The sequence below is a fragment of the Odocoileus virginianus genome, chromosome 16 (assembly GCF_023699985.2).
Source record: "Odocoileus virginianus isolate 20LAN1187 ecotype Illinois chromosome 16, Ovbor_1.2, whole genome shotgun sequence".
NCBI lineage: Eukaryota > Metazoa > Chordata > Mammalia > Artiodactyla > Cervidae > Odocoileus > Odocoileus virginianus.
In genome coordinates, this window is record NC_069689.1 from 4,215,884 (window position 1) to 4,229,858 (window position 13,975).

Consider the following 13,975-nt stretch of genomic DNA (forward strand, 5'->3'; position numbering starts at 1 on the left):
GCTATGCTGGGTACAAAGGCACCATTGTGAGCACACGGGCTCACAATTTCCTTTCTGTCCTTTCAAAGTGCAGGAATGTTATTTTGGACCTGAGTGGGAAGGGCATGGGAATCTGTCCAGAGTCTACCAGCTAGTCTCAGGAAAGGCCAAAGAAGAACAGGACACCAGAGGAGACACAGCCCTGCAAGATCCTCATGTGTCTCGTTATGTAGGTGAAGAATTTGGGGCCCAGAGTAGGAAAGAGACACCTCATGATACAGAGAGAATCAAGGGTGAGAACCAGAGCTTTACACAGCGGGCAGCAGGAAGTCCCACTGCTCCAGGTCTTCTATTCTTTGGGGGGCATTTGAGACATTGCTCAGTTGGTAAAGAATCCACCTGCAATGCGGGAGACCTGGGTTAGATCCCTGGGTTGGGCAGATCCCCTGGAGAAGGGAAAGGGCTACCCACTCCAGTATTCTGGCCTGGAGAATTCTATGGACTATACAATTCATTGGGTCTCAAAGAGTCGGACATGACTGAGCGACTTTAACTTCACTCAGACATTTGACCTTTACTCCAAATGAAGTTGTATATTCTATCACTAAACACACTGACAAATGGCAAAAGCAAACATTTCTACTGCAACTTAAATATTTAGAAGTGCACTTGGCATCCTGGAAGTCTGAAAGTCCATGGCTTTGTCTTTCTAGCCCAGAATGGCTATAAAATTTAGTACAGGTGGGGGTGGGCCAGAGAGATAGGTTGAAGCAAGATCAGGCAAGACCAGACAGGCTCATTAAGGAGTCTGCACTTTGGGCTCCATCCTGAGGCAGTGTACAACACTGGAGAGATCTAATAGAAAGAGCAGAAGGATCGTGCTGGCTACAAAGATCTCCCCAGACCATGAGGAGTGTGGTTTAGCTCTGGCTGGTGCCCAGAAGGAGGCAGGAACGAGAAGGGAGTACCAGGGTCTTCAGAGTGCTCATCTCAGCCATCACCATGGTGACACTGGAAGACGGTACAGTTCCTCTCAAGGAAATTTCCTAATTAAAATTTCAAGTGTTTTTGCATTTCAGGCTAGCCTAGACCCTGGCTTCACCCCTGTTCTCTCTGAACACAAGCAGGTAAGCTGAGAAGTGGAGGGAATAGAGAAGGAAATGGTGGGTTGAGATGAGGGGCCCCAGCAGTGGCCCCAGCAGTGCCACCAGCCTCTGCACCAGTCTTGGTTACCCATCCTCCATCCTCTACCTAGAGGATCCCCAGGCTCAACATCTAATGGAAATCAAGCTGTGTCTCTTCAGAGTAAGAAGAACTTTGCTCCTGTCGCTCACCCAGGGAGACTCAAGGGAAGTGACCTTTTGTCCAGAGGTCTAGGTGGTCATGAATTCAAGAGCTCCTTGCAGACCTCTTTAAGTTCTCCCCTTTCTAGCCTTTCCTCTCTCGCTCTCATCCCTTGTCTTCCCACCTCCCTGTATTTTGTAGATGAAGAAACAGAGGTCCACATTAAAGAGGTGACTTACGGAAGATTAAAATTCCATAGGAACTTCCTAAAGAAATTACACATACAACTGCAGCCCACCAGGCTCCTCTGGCCATGGAATTCTCCAGACAAGAATACTGGAGTGGGTTGCCATTCCCTTCTCCAGGGATTCAAAAAGGGGCCCAGGGATTTAATAAGGGGCTCTTGCATTGCAAGCAAATTCTTTACCATCTGAGCCATCAGGGAAGCCCAGAATTTCTATATGAGCCTACAATTTCATTTCTGGATATATACCCCAAAGAACTGAAAGCAGGGAATTGAACAGATATTTGTACACCAATATTCAGAGCAGCTTTAGTCACAAAAGTTTGCCTTTTGTGAGTAATGCCCAAATGCCCATCAACTGATGAATGGATAAGCAAAATATGGTATATTCATGAGATGCAATATTTATTCAGTCTTAACAAAAAAGGAAATTCTGATATACACTGCAACATGGATGAACTTTGAAAACATTATGCTAAGTGAAATAAGCTAGACACAAAAAGACAAAATATTGTATGATTCCACTTACATGTGGCACTTAGAGTAATCAAATTTATAGAGACAAGGAACTTCCCAGTGATCCAGTGACTCAGCCCCTGGGCTCCTGGTGCAGGGGGCCTTGGTTCGATCTCTGGTCAGAGAACCAGATTCCCACATGCCATGACTAAAGATCCTGCATGTTGAAACTGGAAGATCCCATGTGTTGCAACCGAGACCCATCACAGCCAAAAAAAAAGAAAAAAATTATAGAGACAAAAAGTAGAATGGTGGTTACCAGGGGCTGAGGGAAGAATGGGGAATTGTTTAATGGGGACATAGTTTCAATCTGGGAAGATGAAATAGTCCTGGAGTAGGATGGTGGTGATGGTTGCACAACAATGTGAATATATGAATGCCACTGAACTGTACATTTAAAAATGGTTAAAATAGTAATTTTATGTTTATTTTACTATAATCAAAAAAAATGAAACACATACACAGTACAGGATGGTACCCAATCCAGAATTACCTATTGCCTCTGATTATTTATAGCCACTGTATCTCTTTTAACATAGCAAAAGTCATTTTTAAAAATACAACACTTACTTGTTGCACACACCAGGCGGGTTGTTATGGGAAATTTCCCACTTTCTGATTTGGTGCTTCTGTTTCTTTGTGCTGTCGTTTGTCTGGTTCCTCAACTCTCTTTATTTCCTGTAAATCAGAATTAATATCTAATGGTTGATGTGCCTGTGTGCTCAGCCACTTCAGTTGTGTTTGACTGTTTGTAACCCTAAGGCCTGTAGCCCAGCAGGCTCCTCTGTCCATGGGATTCTCCAGGCAAGAATACTGGAATGGGTTGCCAGCCTCTCCTCCAGGGGATCTTCCAAATCCACAGATCGAACCATCCCCCTCCCCATCCTGCTTCTTCTGCATTGCAGGCAGATTCTTTACCCACTGAGCCACCTGGGAAGCCGGGGTTGATAGATCCAGGTAAAACATTTTTTGGCTAAAATAAATAATTACCATTGATCTTGTGTCCTTCAGATTACATCACCACTGAAGACACAATCTTGCTGAAGGTTAGTAGACCACTAGCAAAACTCAAGATTACTTTCTCAGAGTGGTGACAGTCTGATATCTCCATGTTACAATTAGATTGGCCCCCCTGCCTCTAGAAGGTAACCATGTAGACCCAACCATTTAACCTTGATGGATAAACCTCCTTTACAAGAGTTTGCAGATTTCTGCTTATTCTAATCCTACATTTTCTTCCTACCCTACAAAGAAGAGCACTCCCTCATCAACTGGGACTCTGGTTACTATTAGAAAAGCAGAATAAATCTTTAATTCTTTTCGTTTTAGTAGGGAGAAGTTTGCAGTAATGGGCCCTTCCCACACAGAGGTGCTATCATACTGAAGGACAAATGTCTTCACCTTTAAGTTGTGTGTGAGCAAACGCCATAACTAATTCAATTAATTTCTGAGACTACGTTAGCTTTTACATCGTCTATTATGTGAACAGTGGGGCATAGTTTGTTGAATCACCTTCGTGCCACAGAAAAGTGCCAGATATCTCAAAGCCACCGGGGGGCCGTGAGAAGCCAGCCCACTCTACAGCTGTGCTTTTTTTCTGATTTTCTCTGGAAGGTACGCAGGACGTTCCTCCGAGCCAGCTGTTGTGTCTGGCCACGGAGGTGTCGAGGACATTCTGGGTCCCCGGAGCTGCAGGGGTGAGCGCTCTGCCAGCAGAGATCCGCGGGATAAACATCATACATCCTACGCTCACTTCCGCTTCGGGGTCATTTGCATCAGTCCCCTCCATCGCTGACCGCTAGAGGGCCTTTATATACTTTTTAAAATAGTAAGTTTCCGTGCACACAATCAGAAATTTAACACGGTTTTGAGAGTAGTGTAAAAAGAAAAGAAAAGAAAAGAAAACTTTACCGAAAAAATTTAAATGCAAAATGTAAGTCTTGAAACAGGTTAAAATAATCTTGATAGTTTTGAAAGGACCGAAGAAAAGCACAACTCTTCAACTGCCCGGCTAGCTCAGTCGGTAGAGCATGGGACTCTTAATCCCAGGGTCGTGGGTTCGAGCCCCACGTTGGGCGGTTGAAAGATGTTTTTCCAACACGCTATCAGTTCTTACCATCCTTAAGAACTGACCTCAGTCCAGAGATTCTTGTTTTCAAACAATACATTAAAAACTACTAAAACTGAACAAGTTAAAAAAGGGAACAATAAAACTAGAAAACAATTTCAGATTGTAAATACACACTTAAAGAGTATATGTGTAGAGAAGTATTTGTTACTGAGTGGTCTATTTGAAAGGCAGTGGAATGCCAAAGGTTAAGAGATAGAGGACATGAAAAATTAATGAAATTGTAGGGTTCATAAATATTGCTGAAGTGATCTCTGTCAAAATGTTTGAAATGCATAGTTTTAACTTTATGCTCTGTCATACTAGAAAATTAGTTTGGATATCAGCTTTGATCCACAGGGTTTCCTATGCATGTTAATTTTGTATCTTTGAATTCCTCTAAGTAAATTAATTTACTCTGGCCTTTGGGAAGGGCTTGTGGTTTTTATGGACTATTTAAACCACTGTGGCTTCTCTGGTGGCTCAGATGGTAAAGTACCTTCCCCCAGTGTGGGAGACCCAGGTTTGATCCCTGGGTTGGGAAGATCCTCTGGAGAAGGAAATGGCAACCCCCTCCAGTGCTCTTGAGGAGTCTGGTAGGCTACAGTCCATGGGGTTGTAAAGAGTCAGACAGGACTGAGCAGCTTCACTTAAACCACTGTAAGACTGTTTTAGCGATTAGTTAATCAGGTAGATATTGTGGACAGATACAGGACTTTCTTAATCCTTTTTTTCCTAAGTTAGTGATCCAAACTGCAGCAATTTTGGAGTCTCATATTTCATTTAATATCCTGTGATAAACCATAATGGAAAATAGTAAAAAAAAAAAGAAGGTAAATATATGTGTCTGTTGGAGTGCTGAGTGATAGTCGCTCAGTCAGACTCTTTGTGACCCCATGAACTGAGGCACCAGGCTCCTTTGTCCATGGAATCCTCCAGGCAGGAAAGAATACTGGAGTGGGTTGCCATTTCTTTCTCCAGGGGATCTTCCTGACCCAGGGATCCTGCCTTGCAGGCAGGTTCTTTACCATCTCAGCCACCAGGGAAGCATGTGTACATATATATGTGTGTATACATATGTATATGTATGTATAACTGAATCAATTTGCTGTGTAGCAGAAATTAACACAACACTGTAAATCAACTATAATTTTTAAAAAAACCCTCAAAACAAGTAATTATCTTTTCATTAATATGTTTCCCTAAAAGAACTCAATTTCTTAGGTCAAAACTTTGTGTTTATGTTCATAGCTGAAAATTCTTTTCTTGTCTTAAATATTTTCCATCATTCCCTGCAATTCTCAAACATTTTCCACAGTGACCATATGTTATCATCATTAATTCAAGATACAGTTTCAGGCTTTGGAAGAAACACATGGAAAATTTCACAATAAAAAATGAAGATCCCTAAATACTCCTGTTATTACAAAGGAATATTTAATCTCTAGGTGATGGGAGGTGAAGTAGAATTTTTAAAAAGGCAACTTGGCCAGAGAAAAAGCAAACTAGTAAATTGATGAGGAAGTCAATGAAGATATATTTACTTTAAAATATACATCCATTTTTAAAATTGAAGATCATTGTTATGGGTTGAGTTTGAGTCCTCCTGATATTCATATGCTGGAGGTTTAACCCCTATACTTCAGAATGTGACCTTATTTGAAAATAGGGTTGTTACAGATGTAATTAGTTAAGATGAGGTCATACCAGAGTAGAATGCATTTTTAATCCAATTTGACTGATGTCTTTATAAAAGGGGGAAATATGGGCACCCCATGCACACAGAAATGCACATCTAGACACATGGGAGAATGCTGTGTGAAATAAAGGCAGATATCAGGGTGATAGTTTATAAGCCAAGGGATGCCAAAATTTGCCGGCAAACGACTAAAACCTAGGGGGAAATCCTGAGACAGATTCTCCCTCAGGGCCCTCAGAAAGAACCAAACCTACCAACACCTTGATCTTGGATTTCTAGCCTCCAGAACTGTGAGACCACATTTGGTGTTTAACCATCCAGTCTGTGGTATTTTGTTATGATGGCCCCAGGAAACTAACACGATCAGTGTTCTTTTGGGAGGTGATTTTGATTTTAAATTTATTTCAGTATACCTTATATTAAGTAGTTGTTATCATCTTCATTTCCTTTCCTTTAATTTCCAAAGCTGTAGGAAAACAATGGTTTGGATGTAGACCTACATTCAGCTCAATATGTCCTCCTTAAGTGAGGACATTATGATCACAGTTCCTTCAGAAGTAGCATTTAGACATGAACGCAGTCTCAAACAACATTTTCTTCTTATTGTTGACTGGTGATTTATTATGTTGGCTAATGATTTATAATGGTTTGTACCAAAAGTATATTTTCAAAGATATACTAAATGAAACACATTTTATTCTCCCATGGAATCCTTGGAGACTTTATATTTAATTATGCAATAAATAAATCACTTTAAGAAAATGTGCTAATTCTCAGTGGTCCAGTTTATTCAACAAGTAAATGGCAAGAAAAAGAGAGAGATAGAATGAATTCAATCAAATGAAATGCATGGACTGTGTTTGGATCCTGATTTGAACCAACCAGCCATAAGATTATAATGTGACACACACCATAGAATCAGAAGATCATGTGAGACAATGATGAGAATCTGAACACTGACTGGATACTTGAAGATATTAAGGAGCTATTTTAAAATGCAATAATGGTATTATTGTATTTTTGAAAAGCCCTTATTTTTTTAGAGACATGTACTTACCTGTTTAGGAATGAGATAGACATGATATTTGGATTTGTGTGTATTTTGGTGGGGTGGAATAATTGGGTACCAAAGACACAAGATTGGCCATGTGTTAATAGCTATGGAGGCTCAGAGAGGACGGCGCCAGGGTTCATTGTGCAGTTCCCTTTACTTTTGTTTATAGTTTTAAATTTCCATTCATTCACTTACTGTCTCATTATGCAAAAATCAAAGTATCTTAACTTCCTTAGCCCAGTGATCAAATTTAGCATCACTAATGAGACAACCAGACTTCATGTGCCTCCTGATATGTTCCAATGAGAAATGCAGAGCATCACCTATAAATTTTTCTTGTCAAAAACACTCAACTTAGATCTAATCGAGTCTTTAGATGTGACTTAAGTTTATAGGAAATAAAGGAAAAGAGAAATGAGTTCGCTAACCCCATGAGTAAAAAGACAAATGCAGATTGTCAGAGATTCAAAAGAATCAGGTTCTTCAAAAGGCAAATGTCATGAACCAATACTAACACCACAAATAATAAAGTATACGTATGTGGATAGACTGTTTTTTGTGTCAAAGTCTCCCCTCTCACTCCTGTGGTAGTCCAGTGAAGCCAATGAACTGTTTTTCCAGAATGCTTTTAAATGTATAAAATATAAAAACATAGGATTATAAATAAAAACAATGATATTGAAATTGTTGTTTTCTTGCTTAGTTGCTGAGTAGTGTCCAACTCTTTGCCACCCCATGGACTGTAGCCCTCCAGGTTCCTCAGTCCATAGGATTTTCCAGATAAGAATATTGGAGTGGGTTTTCATTTCATTCTCTAGGGGATCTTCCTGACCCAGGGATCTAACCTACATCTCCTGCATTGGCAGGTGGATTCTTTACCACTGAACCACCAGGGAAGTCCTGATACTGCTGTACAGTTATGAAAATATTTTAAAATATGCTATGGTAAAGCACATGCTGCATTTTGGTGGCTCAGTGGTAAAGAATCCACTTGCCAGTGCAGGACATGTAGGTTAGATTCCTGGGTCAGGAAGATCCCCTGGAGAAGGAAATGGCAACACACTCCAGTATTCTTGCCTGGAAAGCCCACATGGACAGAGGAGCCTGGTGGGCTCCAGACCATGGTGTTGCTAAAAGTCCAACACAACTTAGTGACTAAACAACAAATGTGATCTAGAAACAGGTCTAATAACTACAGTAATTTTAAAGTAATGATGACTAAATAATATTTCTGAAATATATGCAAGAACTCAAGTGATACAAAACATCTCATTTTTATTGTGACAAAGCCACAGGTGCTAGTGATATTATCACAGTCTTGTTATCTTCATTTATCATGAAAGGAAATACTAAATTTCACTTTGAATTTGATGAAAATAAAGATGTATTTTTTTTTTCCCCATCCAAGCTCATGGACCCTTTGAATTGTATCCAGGGACACCTACTTTAAGAACTTCCTGCCTAGATCTGAAAAGACTTAAGAAATTTAACAACCAAATACAATACCTTGTCATTTAATGGATCTTATTTTAAAAGAACAAGCAATAAACAAACAGAAATAAAAATATTCTAGGAACAAGTGAGGAAATGTGAAGTGGGAATGATATGAATTTAGGGAATTATTGTTAATTGTGTTGGGTATAATAATGGTATTGTGGTATGTAGGAGAGAATGCTTTTCTATTTTGGAAGTACATACTGAAGAAATCAAGTGTAATAGGTTCTGATGTCTTACATACATACAAACATAGATATGTATATATAAGGCAAATATGGGAAAATATTCACAATTGTTGAATTGAGATGATATGTAATATATTGTTTTTTCTACTTTCCTGTATGTTTGAAATTTTCACAATAAAATATAAAATAAAGTGATTTTAAATATATTTTTTATGGTATAGACATGATAGGGACTTCCCTGGTGGTCCAGTGGCTAGGACACCACATTCCCAATGCATGGGGCAGGGGCTCTAGCTTTCATCAGGAAACTAGCTCTTCCATGCTACAACCAAGAGTTTGCATGCCACAACTAAGGATCCCACATGCCACAACTAAAGATCCTGTGTGCTGCAACTAAAACGCGGTGCAGCCAAATGAATAAATAAATAAATTACTTTAAAAGACTCTCTGTTTAAAAACATAGATATGGTAAACTGCATGATTTGTAAGTGTACAACTTGATGAATTTTTACATTTGTGAACACCCGTATAATCACATTGGGTTAAAGTTTTAGAGCATTCCCAGAACCCTGAAGTCCCTAATGCCCCGTTCTAGTCAATTTCTCTTCTTCACCAGTTAACCACTTATCCTGATTTCTAACCATTGTTAAAGTATATTGTCTTTAGTGTCTGGTTTCCTTTACAAAAATGACTTACTTTTATATTAAAACAAGGTTTTACAGACTGGTAATACTATGTATGGTAAGGATGTGGGAAAATAAGCTCTCTCTTTAATTTCTGGTTGAAATGTAAGTTGATGAAGGCTTTCATAAGTTTAAAATGTCCACAGTCTTTGACTCAGTCATTCTACAAATAAGGTCCTAAAAATATAAAAACAATGTGCACAAAGGTTAAGGTTGAAAGACATGCATTTCTAACAGTGAAAAACTGAAAGCAATTTAAATGTCTGGCAACAGAACTAAGGTTCAGTTCAGTTCAGTTGAGTTCAGTTGCTCAGTCGTGTCCGACTCTTTGAGACCCCATGAATCGCAGCATGCCAGGCCTCCCTGTCCATCACCAACTCCTGGAGTTTACTCAAACTCATGCCCATTGAGTCAGTGATGCCATCCAGCCATCTTATCCTCTGTCATCCCCTTCTCCTCCTGCCCCCAGTCCCTCCCAGCATCAGGGTCTTTTCCAATGAGTCAGCTCTTCACATCATGTGGCCAAAGTATTGGAGTTTCAGCTTCAACATCAGTCCTTCCAATGAACACCCAGGACTGATCTCCTTTAGGATGGACTGGTTGGATCTCCTTGCAGTCCAAGGGACTCTCAAGAGTCTTCTCCAACATCACAGTTCAAAAGCATCAATTTTTCGGCACTCAGCTTTCTTCACAGTCCAACTCTCACATCCATACATGACCACTGGAAAAACCATAGCCTTGACCAGATGGACCGTTGTTGGCAAAGTAATGTCTCTGCTTTTTAATATGCTATCTAGGTTGATCATAACTTTCCTTCCAAAGAGTAAGCGTCTTTTAATTTCATGGCTGCAGTCAACATCTGTAGTGATTTTGGAGCCCCCCCAAAATAAAGTCTGACACTGTTTCCACTGTCTCCCCATCTATTTCCCATGAGGTGATGGGACCAGATGCCATGATCTTAGTTTTCTGAATGTTAAGCTTTAAGTCAACTTTTTCACTCTCTTCTTTCACTTTCCTAGAGGCTTTTTAGTTCTTCTTCACTTTCTGCCATAAGGGTGGTGTCATCTGCATATCTGAGGTTATTGATATTTCTCCCAGCAATCTTGATTCCAGTTTGTGCTTCTTCCAGCCCAGCGTTTCTCATGATGTACTCTGCATAGAAGTTAAATAAGCAGGGTGACAATATACAGTCTTGGCGTAGCATGTAAGCTGAGTCACTTCAGTTGTGTCCAACTCTTTGTGACCCTATGGACAGTAGCCCATCAGCCTCCTCTGTCCATGGGATTCTTCAGGCAAGATTACTGAGTGGGTTGCCATTTCCTACTCCAGGGCATCTTCCTCACCCAGGGATCAAACCCGTGTCTCTTATGTCTTCTGCCTTGGCAGGCAGGTTCTTTACCACTAGCGCCACCTGGGAAGCCCAAGTTTAGATGAATATGATCTACTTACACTATAGTATGTCATGAATAGTTAAAAATGTGAGAAGGACACATGCAATTGGAGTGACCTCTAAGCCATATCATGAAGTTAAAAAAGAAGACACAGAACAATATATATAGTCCATTTATAGAAAAAGAAAAAGCAATTAGGGAGCATAGAAAAGTGTCCATGCAAAATGATGGGGGAGGGGGGAGAGTAAATGAGGGAAAATAAAAGGAGTCCTCAAGTTTTGCCCTGTATTTTATATCTCTGAATTGTTGCATCATGGATGACTCAAATATTCAAATAGTACTTGAATAATTAAAACATAAAGCAAAAAAATTTATTTTAATAAAAATGGAGAAAGAACACAATGTGGGTGCTAAGACACTCAAACGACTTTTAAGAGTAGTACCTTTGATGGGGAAGGGGCAGATCCAGGGACTGAAGTATGAAAGGCACTTTTCACTATCTTCATTTTTATATTAAAAATTGAATTATTGGATTATTTTGAAATATTTCATATTCAAAACAATTTTAAAAAGGAAGTGTACTTCAGAGTTGTGGTGGTCACAAAGATGGGTCACAAAGAGGCCTTTGCCCCATTTTTGCATACTCTGAGAAGCAGTCCAGACCAGATGCTGCACAGAGAGACAGAGTGAGGATACTTCATGGGTTTCTGTGGTCAAAGAAGGGGTTGTGTTAAAAGAAGATTGAAGGAGAACTCGGAGTCAGACAAATGGAGAGGGGTCTGGAATCCATGGGGTGCATAATATGTTCAGGGGAGGGTTTAGAAAGGCATGGAGACAAGAATGAAGTCTGGAGGAAGGTTGGGGACTGTTTGTGGAGGGACTTAAAATGCCAAACCAAGGACTTTAGGATTTCTCCTCCTTAACATTGGTTGAGCACCAATTCACTGTTCAGACCTCACTAAGCCCTTCCACGAAAGGAAGGTGTGTGCGTGCTCAGTCGTGTCCAGCTCTTCGCTACTGTGGCTCACAAGGCTCCTCTGTCCATGGAATTTTCCAGACAAGAATACTGGAGTAGGCTGCCATTTCCTTCTCCAGTGGATCTTCCTGACCCAGGGATTGAATCTGCTTCTCTTGTGTCTCCTGCATTGGCAGGCAGATTCTTTACCACTGTGCCACCTGGGAAGCCCTTTCCACACAATTTCACAGTAAATCAATGGAAAGGTGCTATTATTCTCCCCGTTTTGCAGCTGAGTAAATTATAGACTTTTAGAACAGAGGTATGACAAGATGAAATTCATTTAAATTGTGTGTATCTTCAATAACAGCTCAAAGAAAACAGGTGACAGAAAATTGCACAAATAGGGTCGTGCAGAGCCCCGACATCAGTATAACAATGATAGGGACACAGTAAAGAAACAAATAGTAGGTGATTAAATAGTTAATCCCACTAGGGGATTGTAAGTAAAGAAAAAAATATGGGAGACCGCTGTAAATTAATGATTACTCAAGAAAGCAGTTCTTGACCATAAAACCAAGCAGGCTGGCTTAGCAACAAAATCTATGCATTGGAAGCATGGGACATGTGCCAACACAATAAAACAATGGTGACATGAGACCCATATTCTGCCCAGTGAGCTCAATAAGTTAATGATCTCTAGGACATACTCTGCACACACACACACACACAACAATAATTTATGGAAAGGTGACACTTCAAAGTAAAGACCCTCATTGTACTGAGACTTGAAATAATTTTTCCATAGTGCGATGACAGTCCTGGCTTGACCAAGGGAGGAAACTCCCTTGACCAACCTGGAGAAGAACTGATGGTGGACGTATGAAGCCTACTCAAGAATGAGGAAGAAGGTGGTCTTTACTGCCCACCTCCCTAGTTTTCCTTGTTTATAAAACTGTAGCCAACTAAGTTCTTGGGGCTTGTCACTCTCTCATCCACCCTCTTGTAAACCTCACAAATTTCTATTCTAATAAATCACTTTTTTCTTTTTAGAAAAAAGCTCAATTTCTTAAATTTGTTTTTAATTGGAGGATAATTGCTTTACAATGCTGCTTTGGTTTCTGCCCTACAACAATGTGAATTAGCCATAAATATACATGTATCCCCTTCCTCTTGAACCTCCCTCCCACTCCACCCACCTTCCCACCCCTCTAGGTCATCACAGAGCACCGGGCAGAGGTCCCTGAGTTATATAGCAGCTTCCCACTACCTATCTATTTCACTCATGGTAATGTATATATTTCAGTGCTACTCTCTCAGTTTATCCCATCATCTCCTTCCCTCACTGTGTCCACAAGTCCATTCTATACATCTGTGTCTTTATTCCTGCCCTGCAAATAGGTTCATCAGCACCAAAATAAATCCCTTATCTATCACCTTGCCCCTCCCTGAATTCTCTCTTAGCTGAGACATAAAAGGACTAGAGCTCCTCAGAGCCCCTAACCACACCACGAGTGGTTTCAATGTGGTATTCACATTAGCATCTCTTGGAGGTGGGCAAAAGTCCACTAACACAAAAAGCCATAGCTCAACCCCAAGCCTGCCTAGTGTCTCCCACTTTGTTCTCATTTCCGTGTGATCCAGGATGGAGAAGGGGAGGAGGAGGACCTGACAAACGGCCGTCAGTCAGACTAAATAAACTGGCAGTGAGCTTGGTAAACAATGAAATTTCTAGATGCAGACTTCTTTACCTATCTTTTTCGGTCAGATTGCGAGCCTTAAAGCTTTCCTGTGCAGGAATTGAGAGTCTCTTGGACTGCAAAGAGAAAAAACCAGTCAATCCTAAAGGAAATCAACCCTGAATATTCATTGGAAGGACTGATGCTGAAGCTGAAACTCCAATAATTTGGCCACCTGATGTGAAGAGCTGACTCATTAGAAAAGACCCTGATGCTGGGAAAGATTGAGGGCAGGAGGAGAAGAAGGTGACAGAGAACAAGATGATGGGATGACATTATTGACTCAATGGACACGAGTTTGAGCAAACTCTGGGAGACAGTGAAGGACAGGGAAGCCCTGGCGTGCAGCAGTCCATGGGGTCGCAGAGTTGGACACGGCCTAGTGACTGAACAACAACAATGTGGGACCTACTCTGGGTGCTATTCAAGTAGGCTTCAGACGCAGCTTTGTCTTTTCGGCCAATTCGAAGCCCATGTCATTGTGGTCCCATACTGCACATGTGCCTCTGCAATCGGACCTCTTCCATCCTTTTACTGCGGGTAAGGCATCGTTTCCCTTCCCCTAGCCCCAACAACACACAAAATCAAATTTAGTCTTTAATAACCCCAGGCAGTCCTGCGGATGGGGGTGGAGGATGGCAA

At 40.8% G+C, this 13,975-nt stretch overlaps 1 non-coding gene across 1 annotated transcript; it reads left to right on the forward strand.

The window, feature by feature from the left end:
• Window positions 1–4,028: 4,028 nt before the first annotated feature.
• TRNAK-CUU (transfer RNA lysine (anticodon CUU)) lies at window positions 4,029–4,101 on the forward strand. Its single transcript has one exon. It is a non-coding gene; the product is annotated as a tRNA-Lys (tRNA).
• Window positions 4,102–13,975: the final 9,874 nt, after the last annotated feature.